At 43.6% G+C, this 23141-nt stretch overlaps 1 protein-coding gene across 1 annotated transcript in view; it reads right to left on the reverse strand.

The window, feature by feature from the left end:
* UST (uronyl 2-sulfotransferase) overlaps window positions 1-23141 on the reverse strand; it is a 377271-nt gene that overhangs the window by 326723 nt on the left and 27407 nt on the right. The window lies entirely within an intron of this gene.

A 23141-nucleotide genomic window follows, 5' to 3' on the forward strand; every position in this document is an offset into this window, starting at 1 on the left:
AAATCCCCCTATAGAGAACCATTGTATTGGTGGGATTCAGCATGGTGGGATTGGGAACACATTCTACTAGAATAGGGTCTAGCTGGACTCAGCAGATGGTTCACTGCACAACTCATAGCTCACGCTCTCTGAGCGTCTGTGAAAGCATCGGTCTTGAGCCAAGGTGCACACTTGAGGGAAAAACATGAACATACACAGTCAGGACTCTGAGAAATCAAGGAAAGGAGGAACAATGAAAGAATATCTCCACAGGAAGAATCAACCCTGATACAACTCTTCAGAGTTGTCCCAACTTGAAGCCAGAAAATTAGACCTCTGTATCCGCACATTGAGCTTCCCTCTCCACCCTGAGCAGAGCCCCGGCAGCCACAGATCTCTGGTACCCAGTCACAGCCATGCTCAAGGCCACTCTCCACATGCTCAGATGAGCCTCATGCATGAAGGAACCAGCAGAGGAACCCAGGTGCATAGCTCCCAGAGCTGAGATCTCCAAGCCTGCTCGGATCAGAATTGGGCCTCCTCCACCCAGATCCCCCATTTTCCACTAGCTAGGCAGTTACACCCACAAACTGCCCCAGGCACCATGAAATCCCATAAACAGCCAAGATCCAGAGACTACAAAACAAAGCTCCCGGAAGTGTGTGTGGCCAAGTACACAGCTGTGCAAACTCTTATAGTCTAGGTCTCCTTCTGGGATAACCATGCAAGCTACCAAGAGTATCCTGCCCGCATGGTAGAGCCTGGAAAACTCCTGTGGCATATTCAATATGCCAAAAACAGTAACAATGATGTGTCTAATTCCCCTGACCTTAAAAGAGCCTCCAATGCAGCACTGTTGGGAAGGATGAGTAAGAAGAGACTGTTAAAATCTCAGGGCTAGGACGAATGCAGATGTTACTGCTGCCCACTCAAGAAAATCGATGAATAATGGATGACAGTGATGAAAATGATCCCCACATCAACCAGGCATCAGCTCTGGACTCCCCACTAGAAGAAGCAGAGCCTTGAACGAGGTGGTTCCCTTCAGCACAGGGTAAGGCTAAATCGGGACATATGTAAGCCTGAATTCAATATCAGCTCTCCTTCAACAGATGGATGAAGAGTCTTGCATCTTAATGCTATGGGAGTAACTCACCAGAAGGTATATAATACATGCGGCAGAATATATGCAAGGGCTTCAGAATCCTATCAGCTCAAAGGAAACCCAGCTACCCTTGGACAGCATGGTCTTATTTCTTTTCTAATCATTGATCTCCTTTTATGCCCTACCACAGGGACAGGGTGGGATGGGAGGGATGGGGGTGGGAGGGATACTGGAATCCTTGGTGGTGGAGAATGGGCACTGGTGGAGGGATGGGTAATCGATCATTGTATAACTGAAACCCAAGCACAAAAATTTGTAAGTCTACAACTATACCTCATGGTGTTTCACTAATAAAATTTTTTTTAAAAAAATCATTGGTCTCCTTTTAAGCTTGCAGACCCTATAACTCCAGTGTGTCATTGTCATCAAGTACAGATCAAAGGTCACTGCACCAGACATTCTGTATATAACAAAGGACACTGCACCAGGCATTTTGTATATAACAAAGGACACTGCACCAGGCATTCTGTATATAGCAAAGGTCACTGCACCAGGCATTCTGTATATAGCAAAGGTCACTGCACCAGTGTGTGCAGATTCTTTTCTTTGAGTCTTCGGCATATAATGTTCCAATTCCTTCACAGCATCCATTTCCCTCCACCAATGTCTTCCACTCCCTGATCTGCCTCTATGAAAGGCAATTTTTACTTTTGTCCTTCCCCTCCCCCTCAAACCCAATCTTTTAGGCACTGTGGTGCACCAGGCATTCTTAAAACAGAGCAAGGAACCAAACAGAGCTGACCTTTGAACAACCTGGGTGTGAGAGGTGTTAACCTCCCATGCAGTCAATTTTCACATATAACCTTGACTCCCCAAGACTTAACCACTCATAGCCTGCTACTGTGATAGCACTGAAGCTACTGTGATAGCTTAAAGTTCTGTGATAAGAGTGGAGTCACACAGTTTGTGTATTAGGTGTCTTCTGGACTCTAATCTGTTCTCAAGAAAGTCACCGAGACACAACTTCCATCTTTCAAACCCTGTCTGTCTCCTCCACTCACCCGCAGATTTTGTTCTAATGGATAAATTTAGAGGGCAAGGAGCACAGTTAGCCTAGATTTAAGAAAATGGTCAAATCTACCAGGTCAGGTTGCAGCCAGAGGAAAAAAAGAGTGACCACTGTCTTTTGGTAAGCAGCTAGGATCTAGACCTGCTTTATGTGACAAAAAACAATGTGAATTTATCACTTTCAGAGAAAGAAAAGTATCATAGGAGTCAGTTCTCACTGCAAACCACAATGCCCATAAGGAGAGTGAGAGAGAGAGAGAGAGAGAGAGAGAGAGAGAGAGAAGAAAAGTGCCTGCCATAGAGGCAGGCTGTGTGTGTGGGAGGGAGGGGGCAGGGGATTAAGAGGTGATGGGAGGGAACCTGGGGACACTGGTGCTAGGAAATGTACACTGGTGAAGGGATGGTTGTTGGAACACTGTATGACTAAAACTTAATCATAATGCAGATCAAAATTTGATATCAAAAGATGATATCAATGAGATATCATCTCACACTACAGAGACTGGCACACATCCAAAAGAACAAAGGCAATGGGTGTTGGCATGCATATGGGGAGAAGGGGACTCTCCTTCATTGTTGGTGGGAATGCTGACTGGTTCAGCCCTTTTGGAAAACAATATGGACGTTTCTCTAAAAGTTAGAAATTGACCATTTTACCCAGCAATACCACTTCTGGGAATATATCCCGGAAATGCAAAAAACATACAGTAGAAATGACCTCTGCACTTGTATGTTTACTGCCGCACTATTTACAAAAGTCAGAATATAGAAAAAATCTGAGTGCCCAAGAACAGATGACTGGTTAAAGGAACTCAGGTACACCCACACAATGGAATACTATTCAGCTACTAGAAGAGATGAAGTCATGAAATTTGCATATAAGTGGATCAACATGGAAAGTATCATGTTAAGTGAACTGAGTAAGAAAGAGAGCGACAGACATAGAAGGACTGCACTCATTTGCAGAACATAAAGTAACATAATGGGAGACTAACATCCAAGGATAGTAAAGATAAGGGCCAGGAGGATTCCTCCAAGGCTTGGAAGCCAGTCTCACATGTTGGGGGAAAAGGAAGCTGGGATAGAGAAGGGATCATCAAGCAAAGGATGCTTGGAGGGCTCACTTGGGATGGGAAATGCATACTGAAAATAGACTATACACCATACATGATGGCCACTTACTACCTGTATTGCAAACCATAACACCCGAAAGGAGAGAGAGAGTAAAAAGGAATGTACCTGCCACAGAGGCAGAGGAAGGGGAGAGGGGTGTGGAGTGTTGTGAGGCATACTAGGAATATTGGTGGTGGAGAATGGGCACTGGTGGAGGGATGGGTACTTGACCAATGTATGACTGAAACATAGTCACAAAAGTGTGTAAATCTGTAATTCTGTCTCACGGTGTTTCATTAAAAATTTTTTTTAAAAAAGAACTTAACAGCTTTGTGAAGGTCTATCTCACAGTGATTCAATTAAAAAAATCTAAAAAAAAAAAAGAAGATACAAAGTATTCAAGAAAAAAATAGTAAAAAACTAAAGCTGAGAATACCTAGAAATTTTGATGTTTGAAGGAAAAACATCTTTTAGTTCATCTGGTGAGCTTTATTTATGAGTTTTCACTAGCAAAGTATTTTTGGTGATGCGTTATTTTCTTTTAATTCAACAACCAAAAATGGTCATAAAATAAATTTTAAAAGTACTTTTGAAAAACCGTGTCTGTGTGTTACCTGTAGAAAAGGTTTCAGACTTTGGTACAGCTACACAATGGAATACTATGCAGCTGTTAGAAAAGATGAAGTCATGAAATTTGCTTATAAGTGGATAGACATGGAGAGTATCATGCTAAGTGAAATGAGTCAGAAAGAGAGGGACAGATATAGAAGGACTGCATGCATTTGTGGAGTATAAAATAACAAAACATGAGACTGACACGCAAGGACAGTAAATACAAAGGCCAGGAAGATTGCTCAATAGTTGGAAGCCTGCATCATGAGCAGGTGGGGGGGTGAGGGTGGAGAAGGCAGCTGGAATAGAGAAGGGATCACTAAGAAAATGAGGGTTGGAGGAATCGGTTGAAATAAGAGATGTGTGCTGAAAGTAGATAAAGGAACAAGCATGATAGCCTCTCATTATCTGTACTGCAGACCATATGCCCAAAAATGGAGAGAAAGTATGGGAAATATTGTCTGCCATGGAGGCAGTAGGAGGGTGGGAAAGTGGGGGTATACTGGGGATATTGGTGGTGGGGAATGTGCACTGGTGGAGGGATGGGTCTTTGATCATTGTGTGATTGTAACCCAAACATGAAAGCTTGTAACTATATCTCATGGTGAATCAATAAAACAAATATTAAAAAAAGGTTTCAGATTCTTCTCATTTAAAAGAATGAGGAACATGATCAGATATAGAAGAACTGCATTCATTTGTGGAGTATAAAATAACATAACATGAGACTGACATGCAAGGACACTAAATACAAGGGCCAGGAAGATCTAAGGGACATGATCCATGAGCACAGAGTCAGGAGTAATCTCTAAGCACTGCCTGGGAAGGCCTCAAAACAAGCAAACAGAAAGTACAAGAGAGAAACCTCACGTGAGCATGTTCTCCACACTATGTGAGCCCATAAGCCCCATCAGTTAAGGCCCTTAGTTGTTTTTTTTTAAAGGGCGGTGTTACAGAGATAGCACAGCTGGCTAGTGCAGGCATTAGGGTACAGTCCCCATCACCTTGGGGGCAACCCTCTGTTGGCACAGAACCAACAGTGGTCCCTGAGCACAGTCAGGTGTGACCCAAATATGAAAAACAGGATTGGAGTGATGCAGCACAGTGGGTAGGGCATTTGCCTTGCCCGTGGCTGACCCGGGTTCAATTCCCAGCATCCCATATGGTCCCCTGGGAGCACCGCCAGGAGTAATTCCTGAGTGCAGAGCCAGGAATAACCTCTGAGCAACGCTGGGTGTGACCCCCAAAAAATAAGAAAGAAAAACAAAAACAACAGCACAAGATAAGAATGGAATAAACATGACTAATTTGATATCCTTGAGATCCGATGTTGATGGTTTACAGATTCATCACGTTCCTTCAAACATATGTGCTCACATCACCAACTCTGTCTGCTTTCTCTCAGTCACAAAACCAGAAAGCAAGTCAAATTTTTCATTTACTCCAATTAATAAACAAAACATACAGAATCTTTCATGTGCAGATACAGATTTGCTGTGTTGGATGGGGAGGTGATATTGATATGGGAGCAATAAATACAGTGCAAATCCATAAGGTTTCTGGACCTAGAAAACATTTCTCTGGGAAGAGAAACACACACACAGCTGCTGGAATCAACTTTTCCAGGATAGTCTCTGTAGAATTTGTTAAAAAAAAAATTAAGCTGCAATTCTAAAGGGGAAAAAAATGCATATTCAACCCAAACATTCAGTCATGCAACGTTCCAAACTTTGTCTCTACACTGAGGGGGGAAATATCACTGCAAAACTGATTATAATAAAGTTAGTAAGGTGCTGTCAGAAATAATAATTTTTTTAAGTCTGGAAGATTCTACTTAGTGCAAGTACTAATTCACTGGGTTCGAGCTGGGGCTGAGAGAATGAATGCATTGCTAAATTCCTAGGTTGGGGACACATGTGTTCAGGATTTCTAGATCATTCTGCTCAAATGATTGTTCCATTTCAAGTGAAGCATCCTGCACAGAAAAGGAAATACGGAAACAAGATTACACCAAGAATCTTATAGCTGAAGCTCTACTTTCTTTGCAACAAAGGGCACCCTCATTAAAATTGTCAAGCAATCAGAGATATTTCCTTCAGCAACTAAACATGGTGCGGTACCCTTTGCTGGCAAGCGCAGGGAGTTACATGGGCTTTGGATATATTATTTACAACATAAATACCACAAAACAAGACCTGAATAATATTACCCCGTGTGAAATGGGGCCAGCCCTTAACCGCAGCCTTTTCCTGAACTGAACTGGCATTCACAACGATCCCCTTCAAATGTCAGAGCGGAGCCCGTAAGTAAAAATAATTTGCTACAGGCATCACCCCGATGAGAGTGCTCCAAACAAAATTTTTTTTTACATCTTTATTGAATCACTGTGAGATACACAGTGACAAAGTTGTTCATGATGGGGTTTCAGTCACGCAATGTTCCGAAACCCATCCCTTCACCACCACCAATGTCCACTCCTGTCCCCCACCTCCACCTGCCTCTATGGCAGGTACATTTCTTCTCTGTCTGTCTGTCTGTCTGTCTCTCTCTCTCTCTTTGTGTGTCTGTGTGTGTGTGTGTGTCTTTTCTCTCTGTTTGCTTTTGGGCATTATAGTTTGCAATACAGGTAATGAAAGGTTATCATGTATATTCCTTTATCTACTTTCAGCACTTAGTTTTTGTCCAGAGTGATTATTACAACAATTATTGTCATACTGGTCACTTCTCTATCTCAACTGCCCTCCATTCCACACACACACAGCAAGCTTCCAATCACTGACCAGTCCTCCTGACCCCTGTTTCTTCTGTCCTTGATTGTTAAGCTTCATACTGTGTTGTTTTAATATCCCACAAATGAGTGCATTTCATTCTATGACTGTCCCTCTCCTTCTGACTTATTTCACTCAGCAGGATTCTCTATTTGTCTATTTCTCATAACATTGCATGATTTCATTTTTCCTGGTGGCTGTGTAGTATTCTATTGTATAGACGTGCCGTAGTTTCTTTATCCAGTTCTTGGGTATGGGGGTTATTTCCAAATTCTGGCTATTGTGTATAGTGCTGCAAAGAACAAAGAAGTGCAGATGAAGTTTCTGCTGTGTGTTGTGTTGTGTTTTTTTTTTTGCTTTTTGGGTCACACCCGGCAATGCACAGGAATTACTCCTGGCTCTGTGCTCATGAATTACCCCTGGCAGTGCTCAGGGGACCATATAGGATGCTGGGAATTGAACCTGGGTCGGCCGCGTGCAAGGCAAACGCCCTACCCGCTGTGCTATTCCTCCAGCCCCTGCTGTGTGTTTTTAAAAGAAATAAGAGTGGGTTTTGGAATTAAACAGACTGTTAGAGCTCAAAGATCTTGAACTTCTCTTGACAGTTTTATTCTGCATGCCTGACATTAGTCAGAATGTACATCACTCTAAAGATCTCATCAGACATAGTATAATTCAGCAACTTAAGTCATAGTTTTACCACAGTCATCTAGATTGGATGTGTCAAATAATTATTCTATGAGGAGGATGAGTGATTTGTGGGAATGGTTTGATTTTGTGGATGTGGGAAGATCTTTATAAAATGAATACTAGCATAATAACAGCACTTTAAAGAGAAATTAGTTTAGTGATGCAAAGGTGTCTATTTTAGCACCAATTGAGGCTTAACCTGATTTATTAACAAAATAACTAAGAATATAAATGGATATCTGTGCATTTCTATATATATTTGCAGTTCAATTTGACAATCTACTATAAAAACTGACCTATAATTCAGGAAAGTAAACTGTTTAAAAAGTAACTTAACAGGAAGAAAGTTCTCTTGAAAAATTACTGTGTATTAGTGGGTTTGATTATAATTTTAATAGAAATGTCACTACTTGAATTTTCAAGATTTGTGATGGCAGAATTTATAATAAGCAAAATGGGTCTTAAGAGAGAATTCTACTTATATCATGAAAAAATACAGCTTTTTTCTGACAGCAATATGAAGTAATTCTTCCTAAATAATTTTTCTTTCCTATACTCCATGTTAGTTTCTCAGTTGTTTTTATAAGAGATCATTAAAAAACTAAATGTGTGTATTTTAATATGAGCTCTTTTATAAGTATATGGTTTGAGGCATTCAATTACAGTCAGTTTTATTTTTGTAAAATAAAAAATTAAATTAAAAACATCACCAGGCCAGTGACTGGAGGTATAGTAAAGCAGGTAGAGCATTTGCCTTGCACACAGCGAACCCAGGTTCAATTCCCTGCATTCCATATGGTCCCCAGAGCTCGACAGGAGTGACCCTTGAGTGCAGAACCAGGACTAAGCACTACGCACTACCAGGTGTGCATCCCCCATCTAAAAAATTATCCAACCAGGGATATCTCCAGCAGGTAAGACACTTGTCTTGCATGGAGCAGAACGAGGCTCAATCCCCAGCTCTGCATGTGGTCCCCCAAGAACCTATCAGGATATATTATTACCTACATATCCAGAATATTCACTGTCAGATTTTCACCTAACCAATCATCTGCAAAAAACAAGGCAGCTTATAAGTTATTTTAGTAAGTATATGACTTCAGGGCAGCGGCTCAAGTGTTAGCACGCAAGTTCCGGGCTCGATCTCCCATACTGCATGCTTTCCTGTGTGCCTCACCCTTGCCCAATGCTGCTGGTCGTAGCCTCTTCAAATACACATACACATGAACATATCATTTCAATAAAGACATGCAGGGTAGTGCTTTGGTCTTTGAAAATGAACAAGCATCACTCAATCTTCACAACAACCTGTGAGGGAGGCATTATAACAATCCTCCATATTGGCATCTGAGGAGTCCCTTAAAAAGACATTGTAATTCTCCCCAGATCATTTCCTATCTGGTAGCAAAATCAGGACTCTAATCAGGGTTGACAGCACCAGGGCCTTCCGGAGATAACATAAGGGACAGTGTGACAGAGACCACAAAAATAACGGTCTAATTCTTCTTAAAGCTCCTCTGCTGACATGCTCCTCATCGTCTGTTCAAATTCCCTGACTTTCTTCTGCCGTGACATGTTCTCCTACATGTCCTGTCCACAGTTACAATGCTGCAAGGAAACTTGGGACCAAACACAGCAACCTGCTATTGCATCTGACAAGATAACACCATCATGTCCCATTCATTCATTCCAAAACTAGTTTGGGCTTTGTTATGTAACACTCTGCTGAGTTTTCCAGTGGTGTCTGTGGATACATACATGGCGGACAGCTAAAGGGATATAACTTGTTTTATTTTTTCCTCTATTTTATTATTTTTTATGTAGGAGTACTGTTATCTATTTTATTTTTTGATGTGGGTGGGTAACCTGGATATTCCCAAGCAGAGCTCAGGAGATCCAAGTGCCCTACCCGTGACTTTTGGCCGATTGGTCTACCAGTTCAGCACAAAGGCCCAAGGCTGCAAAGCTGCTCATACCCTGCGCTGCCTGGTAAACCCGTGCCACTTAGGTGGTGCGAGGGGCCTCGGGACTGCACCCACTGATGCTGATCCCTGCAGCACCAGGAATCAAATCAGGTTGGGAGCTTGTCACCATACTATCTCCCACACTATTACACAACATCTTTGCCCTGGCTAATTCTGACTTCGACTTGTGACTAAGTCAAAGATCAGAAAACCAGTCTGGCTACCAGCCAAGTCATCATTTCAGACGTGGCTCTCTCCATTTGGGAGGGCGGCCATCTAAAGCATGGAACACAGCTCGAGCACCATGGAATTTGAGAGATGTCTTTGTTTTGAGTGGGGGTAAGTTTGGGCTATAATCGAGAAGAGCTCAGGGTCTAACTCCAAGCTCTGTGCTTGGAAGTTGCTCCTGGCAGTGTTGAGCAGACCATGTGGTGCCATGGATTGAAACCAAGGTTCCTGCATGGAAAGCATTCACTCCAGCCTGTTGAACTCTCTGGCCCTTTCAGAGAATTTTAGATGATGAGTAAGCACTCACTCATACTTAGATTTCCATCAGGAGAAGGCAATTTTCTTCAAATTTGCTTTCAATCTTTCTGATTACATAAGAGAAATGCATGTTTGGGAGCTGCTAAAGCTTTAACATCTTTTTTTTTCCCCCTCCCTAATAATCTCTCCTTTTAGCAAAGAAAAAAGCTCCAAGCTCAGAATCTTGAACAGGTAACTTGATCGAGTTAAAATTTCAGATATTCTTTCATTTCATTTATTTTAAGTCACTTTTTTTTTTCACAGTAAAAGAAAGTAGTTCTTGCATTTCCCTATGGAACAGGGGCATAAAGTTCTTTTTCTAAATTGTTAACATAGAAAAGTCAGCCTACATTTCAAGTGATGATGTCTTTGATGGGAGATGGGAGTACATGATGTGGCATGAATTATGAAAGCACAGAAATTTGCTGACATTTGGAGAAAACTCCAGCAGAGAAAAATCAGTGGATTGATCATTGGCAAGCTGGCTCTATGCCACGTGGTATGGCTTTGAAGAAGTTACTAAACCTGGCAGCTGTACCATCTTTATCTGCAATAGTGGGCTTGGGGGCCGAAGAGAAAGGACAGGGACTAAGGAGTTTGCCTTGCGGGCAGCTGAACCTTGTTTAATCCCTGTCACCCCACATGGTCTCTCAAGCCCCGCCCCCAAGCGTGATCCCTGAGCACAGAGCCAGGAGTAAACCCTGAGCACCACCAGGTTTCACCCAAAAACAAAATCAACAGCTACAACAAACCCCAGCGGGTAGGGCGTCCGCCTTACAAGCGGCCAACATGGCCGACCCGAGTTCGATTCCTCCGCCCCTCTCAGAGAGCCCGGCAAGCTACCGAGAGTATTCGATATGCCAGACACAGTAACAACAAAGTCTCCAATGGAGATGTTACTGGGCCCGCTCGAGCAAATCGACGATCAACGGGAGGGCCTTTACTTTACTTTACTTTTACAACAAACCCCACAACGTGGCTTGGTTTAGATCTGTACTTTGCTTCTGTCTCCACTTCCCTCACTGTGGACACGCCCCAGGGGACAAAGTCACCTGACTACCACAGTGACGACCACAAGTATGAGTCATAACTAGAAAGTTAGAAGGAAACATGCAGTTTCCCCAAATTTCCCACATTTTCTCATCATCATCAGGCTAAGGATCTTCCTGGAAGTTGAGAATCACTGACCAGGCCTCTTCCTCTAAGAAACTCTTCCCTAAGCCTCTTCCTCTAAGAAACTCTGAATTTTACATCGAGAAGTTGGAGCTGCCATTTCAGGACCGTGTGGCAGCTGTGAGGGGCAGAGATGTGCATCATTCCTCTAAAGAAAGAAGCCGCCAAATAATGATAGCTCTGCTTCTTCAAGGAGAGGCTGCACATGCTCAGAATCCAGGAGGCAAATGCTCAGTCAGGTTGAGCTTGCCTGACTGTGAGGATATAACTCAGCCGACTGAGGCCAGCACACCACCCCACCCCTCACCAGTGAGACCTGTATCCGTGTCGGTGTATATGAAGCTTCTTTAAGCATCAACATACGCACGCATCTGTATAAATACACCAGCACCGCACCCATCCTTAACCAGGTGTGTGGAGACCTCTTATTCCTGAGAATTAGGAAATAGGCAACCAGATAAAAATACTTAAGTATTTTGGGGCTGGAGAGATAGCACAGTGGGTAGGGCATTTGCCTTGCACGCGGCTGACCCGGGCTTGATTCTCAGCATCCCATATGGTCCCTTGAGTACCGCCAGGAGTAACTCCTGAGTGCAGAGCCAGGAGTAACCCCTGTGCATCGCTGGGTGTGACCCAAAAAGCAAAAAAAAAAAAAAAAAACCAAAAAAAAAAACACTTGAGTATTTTTACTTGATTTTTTTTTTAACTAGAATTCTTTTGTATTCCAAGAGCTTCATTCTTGGAGTGAAGAATTCCCTTATTCTCCACAGCTAACCAGTGAATGAAGGGGATCGGGGTATGAACCCCAAGGTATGGCATCTGACATAAGGATTCTTTTGAGCTAGAGGCTATGGAGAAACACACTCATAGGAGGGACTCTCCATCCTCCCCACTCACCTAAGATTAGAGTGTCGATTTCCCTCTGCAAAGGTAACTTCAGTTTCCCTAGTAAAGGGTCCCCCTCTCTGGCCAGTTACCACATCAGCTTTATCTACTGGCTCCTCCTAACCCACCCTTCCACAAATCTCCTGCCCCTCTAGAAAACCCTTCCTTTTCTCTGTTCTGTAGCCACTTCTGTCCCCTTTGTCCCTATAAATAACAAAGTCCCTGTGTCTATTCGCCTCTGGATTTTCAACCTTTTGGAGTGCCCATGGACGCAGAAAGAAATGAAAATGCCGTCGTGTGAATTCATCTGTTGTCAACTGAATTCACAATCCCCAGAGACATCAGCTAAGAGGGTAGAGGGAAAGTTTTTTCTTCGCTCCAGGAAGAAAGCTTTTCTGAAAAACAATCAGTGAAACAGAATTAAAGAGAAGATTTTTTTTTCCTGTAGAAATGGAGGGTGGGGTGGTGTTTAATATTAAAATCTGAATCACTAAGGAGATAGAAAAAAAATCAGTCACCAAAACTTATATAACTAAACTCCTTCCATTTCCAAGTCATATTAATATTCTGGTCAAGAAGATACTGACATTCCTTGAGCTCCCTTGTCTCGTTCTAGAACTTACGAGCTTACCATGAGTTTACACGTCTATAGCATCTCATTTCATCTCGACTACACCAAATGGAATGAGCTGGGTGGAAATTATTATTTCCCTGGGACAGTGTAGGAAACAGGGCAGGACCAGAACCAGAACTCCCATTCTTGCCTCAAGGCCAGCACAGCATAGTCCTGGGTGTGGGCTAAATTATTCTGTCCTTGGATCAAATCTCTCCTACAGAGTTGGACGTTGCCTGGGAAATACCCAGCTAGAAGCCCACAAGAGGAACTTGTATTAGATTTCCTTGAAAATACCCACATCCCTGAAAGTATTCGTTGAGAGTGGCGATGAGCATTCAATCCTGCCTGAAGTCTCCTGTAATGTCTTGGTTTCCTCAAGCAAAGAACCTACTTTGAAATCCACAGTTGAAAAAGCAAACGAAAGTGCAGAGTCGACAGAAGTACAGTGACATTTCTGAAATAACGGGGACTTTTCCAAGAGGTTTAAGGTAGCATTTTCTGGTTTAGTGGGGGCAGTGCTCCACAAAGAACATTCTTGGGAAAAGCAAAAGCTTAGTCATTCAGCAGAAAAAGAAAGAAGCCTCACATAGACAGCCCAGCTGGGGAAGACAGTCCCAGCTGTGGCCTGCTGTCTGGGGGCTGGGTAGGGCCTTCGAGAAGAGGAAAGAGGATCTGGGGCTGTGTGTCCCCTGCCCCGGGCAACAAGAACAGCAAGAAGGGCAGGGGAGGGAGGGAGTATTTCCTGCATCTGACACAGGATGGAGTGAACAAGCTTTGGCCAACCAGACAAGCCCAGAGCTTGGACATTCTACACCAACCACATTCCTGCTTTCATCCTCTCAGAAGAACTGAGAGGTGCTGAATTCTAGCGTCAGAGTCAACACGTCAGTGCTGCCTGCTTGGGTTCCTCATTCATGTGCCCCCGGGGTACTCGGAAAGTTCAGAGCCCAGATATGTGAGCTTGATAGGACACTCTGTGCGGCCCTTCTTGCCCTGCACAGGTGGCCTTGAGAAACGTGGGGAAAGGATGGGAGGGGCGGGGTCACACCAAGCCACGCCCCTTGCATAATGAGTTAAGCCACAGAGAAACAGGCCTGGGAGCCCCCAGGATTTAAATCCTTTCTTTCCATAAAGCTGATCCAAGAACATCAGACAGGAAGTATCTCTGGTGGGCAAAACCTTGCTTCTGAAATTGAGCAGGAAAGTAACAAAGCAAACAGCCCCACCTGAGTTCCTTGAAAAAATAAAAGCAAAATCAGGAACCCGGGCCCTGGGCTCCTTTTGGGGAGGGTACCATGATGGAGGCCCAGGGATCTTCGCCAGCAATCTTTCTACATGGAGCATTCAAGTTTAATTTCAGGAGGATTTTTTTCACTTAGTTTTGATATTTTCATCTAAGGCGGCCGATTAAAAATATTCACAAAAAAAGAAAATAAATAAATTTTAAAAATATATTCACACTCTCTGATGGTAGAAAATCAAAAAGCTTTGTTGGTGTGTTGTTCGGCTTCCTGTGTGGTTTAACCTGATCAAGACAAAAGCACGCCATTCTGGGGCTGAACAGATAGCACAGCAGGTAGGGCGTTTGCCTTGCACACCTCCGACCGGGGTTCGATTCCCAGCATCCCATATGGTCCTCTGAGCACCGCCAGGAGTTAATTCCTGAGTGCAGAGCCAGGAGTAACCCCTGTGCATCGCTGGGTGTGACCCAAAAAGAAAAAAAAACACCATTCAGTCGATTTTGGTACATTCATCTTTTTCCATTCTCCATCAGACTCACCCATCTCAAATGCAGTAGAAAATAGGAGCCATGGGGCGGGAGGGACAGGACAGTGGGGAGGGCGTTTGCCTTGCACGTGGCTAATGGGTGTTCAATCCCCAGCATCCCATATGCTCACTGCGAGGAGTGATTCCTAAGTGCAGAGCCTGGCGTAACCCCTGAGCATCGCCGAGTGTGACCCCCAAAGCCAAAAGAAAGAGAAAAAAGAAAAGAAAATAGAAGCCAGAAGACAAAATAAGCTAACTGTCTGGGAGTTAAGGCTCACCGAAGCGACTCACTGAGACCAGTCTTAGCAAGCATTGCCAAGGGAGACAGGCTGTGTGAGGCAAGAGGACGATCACATAACAGCCAACACCAGATTCTGTCTCCCTGAGGAAACACCCAGCCTGCCCAGAGCTAATTTCCCCGGCCGTACCAACAAGTCTGAGGAACTCTATGATTAACTGTCTAAATTCACTCTGAGAAGGCAGGGAGCGAGCGGCTACTGTCAAGCTGAGGTGCCCAGAGGTTCTCTGAAGCTGTGACTTTGACTGAAACCCCATAGAAAGGATGCAGGCTCTCCTTGAATAACAGCAGGTGGGCCGGGACGACTTTGGCCTCATCAACATCTAATACAAAGACTCTGAACATGAACATGAGGCCCTGAGGACCTGAGCCCCAGGAAAGCGCCCTAGAGAAGAGAAAATGAGCAGAACTACAAAGCAGGTCACCAGAGAGTTCAGGAAGCAAAGCAGGAAGGGACCCCTCCCACCCCACCCACATCGCCACAGGTGAACAGAACCCACAGACCGCAGAGCCGGGGCCAGGCCTCAGCTGGCTGTGCTCGCAGTCATTAAAATAAACCATGACGATGACAAGGCAAGGGATGTCAAGTGTCTCAGAAAGAGCTCCAACAAACTGATTTAAAAAAGAAAAAGAAGGTGCTCAGGCAATAATACATTGGGGAAGGTACATGCCTGAGACACAGGCAACCCAGGTTCAATCCCCGGCATTCCAAAGAATCCCCTGAGCCTGCCAGGAGTGATCTCTGAGCACTGAGCTAGGAGTAAGCCCTGAGTCAGGTGTGATCCAAAAACAAAACCAAAATTAATAAAAAATAAAAAAAGAAGAGGATAATATCCATGAAAGATACAAATTCTTTCATCTCATAATGTGATGCAAGAAAATCAGACAGGGGGCTGGAGCAATAGCTCAACAGGTAGGGTGTTTGCCTTGCACGCGGCCGACCCAGGTTCTATTCCCAGCATCCCATATAGTCCCTTGAGCACCACCAGGAGTAACTCCTGAGTGCAGAGCCAAGAGTAACCCCTGTGCATCACTGGGTGTCACCCAAAAAGAAAAAAAGAAAAAAGAAAAAGAAAATCAGACAGGACCCGTGGTGACAGAGGGTCTGTAGTGGAGGGTCTCGGAACACTTGGGTGGTGATGAAGGTGCAGAAACTTAGGACATCGAAACCACAAATGTCAGCACTATTGAAACCATGTCACCTAAACTCTAATCCAATTAAGTAACTTGTAAATAATTTTTTTTTAAAAAAAAAAAGATGCAACCCTTCTCTCCCTAGAAAACACTATGGCCCAGAACTGCTGTTCCAAATAGCAGACCTTTCAGAAAATGGTCTTACATCACTTTCTATTAAAATTGTGTCTCTTTACAACTCATTCCAAGATGCTGAAATCCAAGTGCTGTGTCTTACTAAACCTTAATCTTCTCTTTCAAACTCTCCACGCGCAGAGAAGAATGAGCTGATTCTGCACAAAACTGGTAGTCGCCATAAAATGGCTCTATTTCCAAGTCCCTGAAATTCTGTTACCTCACTGGCCATGGTCCCACCCTCAAAAATCCACCACAAACACTCTTGCTGAAAAGAGAATTGAACACTGGAAAATAATGGTCATGTTGGTTTAAAAAAAAAAAAACATTTTTTTTGGAATAAAATTTACTAAATGCCTGAATGAGATTCAGAAAGTGCTTTGGGGGGAGTCGGGGTAGGTCCAAGTTCAGTGTTCTTATCCAGAAGAGTACCTGATTAGATCTATCCTTTTTGTTTCTTTGACATGGGCTAAATCTGCGCTGCTAATTCAACCAGAAGAAGCAGGGATAAGTCTCGTAAAGGCACTTTGTAAAATGCAGAAAAAAATAGCAGAAGGGACAGGCTTTCTGGCTTAGAGTTCAAAAAATAAAAGCAAATATATATGTCTTACAATATACAACATGACTAAGGCTAACACCAATGTTTGATGCAAAACAAAGTTGTTTAAGAGAGTTAATCCTGACTCACAAAAGAATCTCGGGACCAAGCAGCTCACTGCAGAGATGCCTCTGGACCTTGCACCAGGCCGATTCCACCTGCCCCCTCGGAATCCAGTAGCATGGAACTTCCAGAACCCAATGAAAAGCCCAGGTACGTGGGACCAGTGACTGCAAACTCCAGGCCTTAAGGGATAGGGGATGGGCTGGTCTTGCCCATCTCCCTGTCCCAAAGGGACCCTGGATATCAGGGCCATGAACTGCCTCTGCCTGCTATTTAAATACATCAACAGCCATGATCCAGAGACTCACAAAAGAATCTCGGAACCGAGCAACTCGCTGCAGAGATTTCTCCAGACCCTAATTATCTAAACTTTTAGAATTCCAGGAGCATGCGGCCATGTTTGCAGCCACGCAATATCTCATGCTATTCATAACAAGCAATACAAAATAAATTATCCAGCATCTGCCTGTTCGGCAGGCTTGAATGGTGGTGGGAAAATTTAAAATAACATTGGTGGGAAGGTGTAATGGTGGTGGGACTGGTGTTGAAATACTGAATGTAATCCATTATTGTAAACAACTTTATGAAAATAAATTTTTTTTAAAAAAAAAGAGGGTTAATCCTGGAGTGGATAGACAGTGCAAGGGTCAAGACACTTGCCTTGCTCTTGACAAACCCTGGTTTGGTACCCAGCACCACTTAGGGTCCCCTGAGGCACAGAAACAAAAGTAGCCCCCTGAGCACTGCTGGAGGGTACCAATTCCTCCACTAACCCAACAGAGAAAATCCTAAGAGTTCCTCTTATCACAAAGCAGAAATTTTCCCTTTTTCCCCCTTTTCTTCTTTCTTCTCTTTTTATCCTATCAATGTGAAAAGATGAAGGTCAATTAAACCTAGCAATCATTTCACAATTTTTGTAAACTTAATCCCAGCTTGCACCATAACTTTATACAGTGCTGTCAATTATTTGTCAATAAAACTGAAAATAGAGGCTTTATTATCCAACACTGTTATTTCATCCAGAATAAATAATTTACTGTTATTTCTAAAAGCTGTTATTTTATCCAGTATAATTTACTGTAACATCCTCAAGTAGTTCTCTTTTATTTGTCCCCTACTCACACTGAGCACCACCCAAAGGATGCTCAGAGGGATTGGGGGTCCCTTGCAGTGATTCTCAAACAAAAGTGTTGGTAGTTCAATGTGTGAGGGTCTGAGAATGTAATGTCTTTTGAACCCTGTGGCAGCAGGGATCATCGGGGCCACCCCCATGCTCCAACAATGATCAGGAAGTCCCCAGGGCTGCACCCAATAATGCCTGGGAGGTAGGAGGTCATGTGATGCCCTGGCCACCATATTGAGGATTCTCTTCTGATCAAGTTGGAATTGTGATCAATAACAGAACAGTGAGTGGTCTAGAGTAAGATAACCCGAGTTCAAATCCTACATCTCCACTTACCCACTTACCCAGCCTCAGCTTGTCATCTTTCAGTTACATAGGGTGTTAAGAACTCAAAAAGTTCCACAAAGATCAAATAAACAACAGTGACTGAGCAAAGAGTAGAAAATCAATTAAGATTAAATTTTTCCCCCCACTAGACTAAGCCATTTGGCATAGAGCTAGGGTTCAATATATGTTCTGTAGCACTGTAGCACTGTAGCACTGTCCTCCCGTTGTTCATCAGTTTGCTCGAGCGGGCCCAGTAATGCCTCCATCATGAGACTTGTTGTTACTGTGTTTGGCATATCGAATACATCACGGGTAGCTTGCCAGGCTTTGCCATGCGGGCGAGATACTCTCGGTAGCTTGCCGGGCTCTCCCAGAGGGGCGGAGGAATCAAACCCAGCTCGGCCGAGCTGACTATGTGCAAGGCAAATGCCCTAGCACTGTGCCATCGTTCCAGCGATTGAACATATCAATATATGTTCAAATAAAGAAATACATTCATGCATTATAAGGTCAATAAGATCCCAAGTTAATTCTATTAACGTTTGTCCTCCTATGCTAATACAGCACCAGATGCTGTGATGAATCACAAAAGATGTGTGCTGAAAGCCAAGAACTGAGTTCCCTGACTTGGAAGATTCTCTTCAGCAAAGTGGGCTAAGGAAGGGTGTTGAGGAAAAGGTGGTGGGAAGTGAGAGAGCTTGGTGGACCAGTTCTCTGGAAAGGGTGTTTTTTTTTAAAGAATGATAGAGCAGATGTCTTTTCTCCATTGTGTTGATAAATTCTTGGGGTATATTCCAAGAAGTAAAAATACCACATCAACTGGGAGCACAGTTTCTAGTTTTTCTGAGGAATGCCCAAATTGTTTTCCATAAAGGCTAGGCAAGCCGATGTTATCACCAACAATGAATATGGGTTCCTTTTTCCCTGCATTCATGCCAACACTTGTTCTTGTTCTTTGTGATGTGTGCCAGTCTCTGTGGTGTGAGATGATATCACATTGTTTTGGTTGGCATTTCCCTGATGATTAGTGATGTAGTTTTTCATATGCCTTTGGACATGTGTATGTCTTCTTTGAGGAAGTTTCTGTTCATCCCTTCCCTGATTTTTTTAAATAGTTCTACCAGTACTTTATATATTTTTGGAAATTAACCCTTAATCAGGTGAATGGTAGGCAAATATTTTCTCCCATTCTTTGTATTTTGCTCACCACTTCCACTGAGGTGCAGATATTTCTTAATTTATTCTCATTTATTTATCTTTGTTTTTGTTTGTTTGGCCAATGGCATTGACTACTTAAAAGATTCCTACAACTTCAATGTCATGGAGAGTTCTAGCTATATTGTACTCAATGCAACTAATGGACTCAAGTCTGATATCAAAGTCTTTAATCCATTTTGAATTGACTTTGTGGAAAGTGTTAGAGAGGGCTATGAGTTCATTTATTTGTATGTGGCTGACCAGTTTTCCCAATATCACTTGAGGAGGCTTTCTTTGCTCCACTTCATCCACTTCACTTTTTTTTTTTGCTCCTTTATCAAAGATTAGTTCTTCATATACCTGAGGATCTGTCTCTGCATTTTTTCATTTTATTACACTGACCTGAGAGTCTGTCCTTACTCCAATGCATTGCACTGGAGTACTAGGTAAGAGAAGTCACGATATAGACAGTATTCAAAGGGATATGGAACTGTGCCAGGCATCAGAGACCGCTAGATTTATATATACATTTATACATTTATATACATCCCTACCTTAGCATGTAGTACAAAATACATCTGCCCTTGACACTGCCCTTTCAAAAAAGTAAAAATAAGAAACTGTGGAAGGGTTTATAAACACTGTCACTGTCCATCACTGTCACTGTCCTCCCGTTGTTCATCGATTTGCTTGAGCGGGCCCAGTAACATTGTGAGACTTGTTACTGTGTTTGGCATATTGAATACATCACGGGTAGCTTGCCTGACTTTGCCGTGCGGGCAAGATACTCTCGGTAGCTTGCGGGCTCTCCGAGAGGGGCGGAGGAATCGAACTCGGGTTAGCTGTGTGGGCCACTTGTAAGGCAAACGCCCTACCCGCTGTGCTATCACTCCAGCCCTCTATAAACAGTTAAACAAAATATTACTCTGCAGAAAAGATTTGGAAACTTACCTGTTCTAGTGCACTGAAAGATGAATGTGTATCTGTGTGTAAGTAAATTATCTTAACATGCATGTCATCGTATTACAAACATGGAATATTAGCCATTTTCTAATTATATATATGGATAAAATTAAAAGATCTGGAAAGAAATATAAGTCCAAAGTGTAATATAATTATAACTTATAAATGAAATCCCTATGTTTATGATTTTTTTCAAATTTCCTCATTTATTTAGGAAGGTGATGTATGCAAGAGTGCCTAAAACATGGCTATAGTAGCACACTTTGATGAACTAGAAAAGGGGATATTCAGCAACAAAAATTAATAATAATGTTTAACGGTGTAGAAGAGTGGTCAGTAAAATGAATTTTATTTCCTTGTTGTGGTGGTGGTTTTTTGCTTGGTATGGACCCAAACCCAGCAGTGTTGAGGGCTCACTCCTGGCTCTACACTCAAGGATCACTCCAGGGAGTGGTCTACGGGGCACTATATGTGGTGCCAGAGATTGATCGTGGTTGGGTCGTATGCAAGGGAAGCACTTTGTCTTTGTACTCTCTCTCCCCAGCCCTCATTTCCTCATTGACCATCGGAAATATGCCATTTTTTAAAAGCTTTTCAGGTTAGTTGCTACAGCACTCAGAGTAACTGAAAACTTCTCTTCGCCCAGACCTCTACTACCACAGCCACATCTTGCCAACCAGGCATAACTCTGAGAGTCCAACCAGGTATAATCTGAGAGTCCAACCAGGTGTAACCCTGAGAGTCCAATCAGGTGTAACCCTGAGAGTCCAACCAGGTGTAACTCTGAGAGTCCAACTAGGTATAATCTGAGAGTCCAACCAGGTGTAACCCTGAGAGTCCAACCAGGTGTAAACCTGAGAGTACAACCAGGTATAACTCTGAGAGTCCAACCAGGTGTAACCCTGAGAGTCCAGTCAAGTGTAACCCTGAGATTCCAACCAGGTGTAACCCTGAGAGTCTAACCAGGTGTAAACCTGAGAGTCCAACCAGGTGTAACTCCGAGAGTCCAACCAGGTGTAACCCTGAGAGTCCAACCAGGTGTAACTCTGAGAGTCCCGACCACCCAAGGCCAGGGGACCTCCTACCCTATTGCTCTCAAGCATTCTGCTCATCAAGAGAAGGTGATGAAGCAAATCACTGTTTCTCCCTCCTCTGGTGTTATACAGCCATACAGTAGCTCCATTCCTCCTCCACCACCTCAACCCTAAGCCAGCCCTCAGCTACTGGCACTGAGCTCCTGCCCAGAAAAAGGCTGAAGAGAAGTAGCTAGAGCCCCGGCTCCATCCCCACGGTGCTGTTTCTCCTACACACAGTCAGACACCTGAACTGCAGCAATCAGCGAAGGTTGGGTTTGAGACTGTGCTTGGCACTTCTGGAAGTAAAGGCAGTGCCAATGAAGAAGTATTTTTCTGGGTGGAAAGAAAGCATTGTGAAGATTCTCTCCGTGGTAATCAGCAGATAAAGATCTGCTAAATGTGCCCTATAATTTGAGGTTAGGAAAAGAAGAGTGACCCTTTTCCAGTGAACAGTATGCTGCTGATGCTAGATAATGAGGGCTTCAGACATTTCATTCCCTCGGCCTCCAGAAAATCATACACACACACACACACACACACACACACACACACACACAGCCATGCATGCACGCACATACATGCACGCCTCTCTTTAATGTATGGCTACAAAATTCTCTCCCTCCAGACACATGTTATAATTACCTTAGACATCTATGGCCACTCAGTGCTCGAGCCAGGGCAAGTTTGGGCAGGCACATTGAGGCCTGGCACATCCAGAGACTAGTCCCCATCTCCTCTTTCTAAACAGCCGGTGTGAAAGTCAAATGCTCGTTTCCTGGATGACTTCCACACCTCCCACTCTTGTCCCCACCCACATTTCTTCTGTGCAACCTAGACCTGGCACCTCCAACTGTTGTTTGAACAAAATCAAAGACAAAGAAAACATTTCTGGGGCTAGACACACTGCCCAGGACTTAGGACCTTTGCCTGGCAGCAAGCTGACCAGGTTCGATCTCCAGCAGTGCCGGATACAGGCTTAGAAGCCCCAACACCACCGGGATAGCGTTTATAATCCCTAGCACTGCAGGGCCTGAGAACTGCCATACCCACACGGTCACTGAGTCTCCTAAGCACCACTTGGGCGAGGGGAGAACACTCCCACCACCAAATATTAGCACTGTATTAGTTACAGTACATATTATGCATATTATATATTACACAAAATACAGTAAATATTAGTTTGTAGCACTGTCTTCCCATTGTTCATCAATTTGCTCGAGCAGGCACCAGTAATGTCTCCACTGTGAGACTTGTTACTGTTTTTGGCATATCGAATGCACCAGGAGTAGTTTGCCAGGCTCTGCCATGAGGGCGAGATATTCATGGTAGCTTGCCAGGCTCTCCGAGAGGAACAGAGGAATCAAACCCGGGTCGGCCACGTGCAAGGCAAACACCCTACCCGCTGTGCTATCGTTCCAGCCCAAACATTAATAATAAAAAATAAAATTAAAAAAAAAGTCTGGATCATAAAGATAGTACAGCAGAGAAAGAAAGTACACTTGGTTGAGTTGGGTTTAATCCCTGGCACTGCATATGGTCCTCCAAATGCTGCCAGGAGTGAGTCCTGAACACAGAGCCAGGAGGAATTCTGGAGAATCAACAGGTGTGACCCCAAATTCCCCCCACACCCCTCACCTGCCACTCCCCCCCCCTCAAAAAAGAGAAAGAAAACCATCTCTGGTTTTCACTTACACTCTCTCTCTCTCTCTCTCTCTCTCTCTCTCACACACACACACACACTCACAGAACAAAAATGATTAGCACATTTTTCAGCCTCATAGGGCAGGTGGCAGCTCAGATCAGGCCAGATCGCACTCCCCAGGAGCTGGGGAAGATGAAATGCTCTGAGGGAATGCCCTCCACCCACCAGCTCCAGCATCTGGGACTTAAGACACAAGTGGAGTCACTTTTAAAGAATCTCCA

Source organism: Sorex fumeus, unplaced genomic scaffold (genome assembly GCF_029834395.1).
Source record: "Sorex fumeus unplaced genomic scaffold, SorFum_2.1 ptg000061l, whole genome shotgun sequence".
In the NCBI taxonomy this organism is placed as follows: domain Eukaryota; kingdom Metazoa; phylum Chordata; class Mammalia; order Eulipotyphla; family Soricidae; genus Sorex; species Sorex fumeus.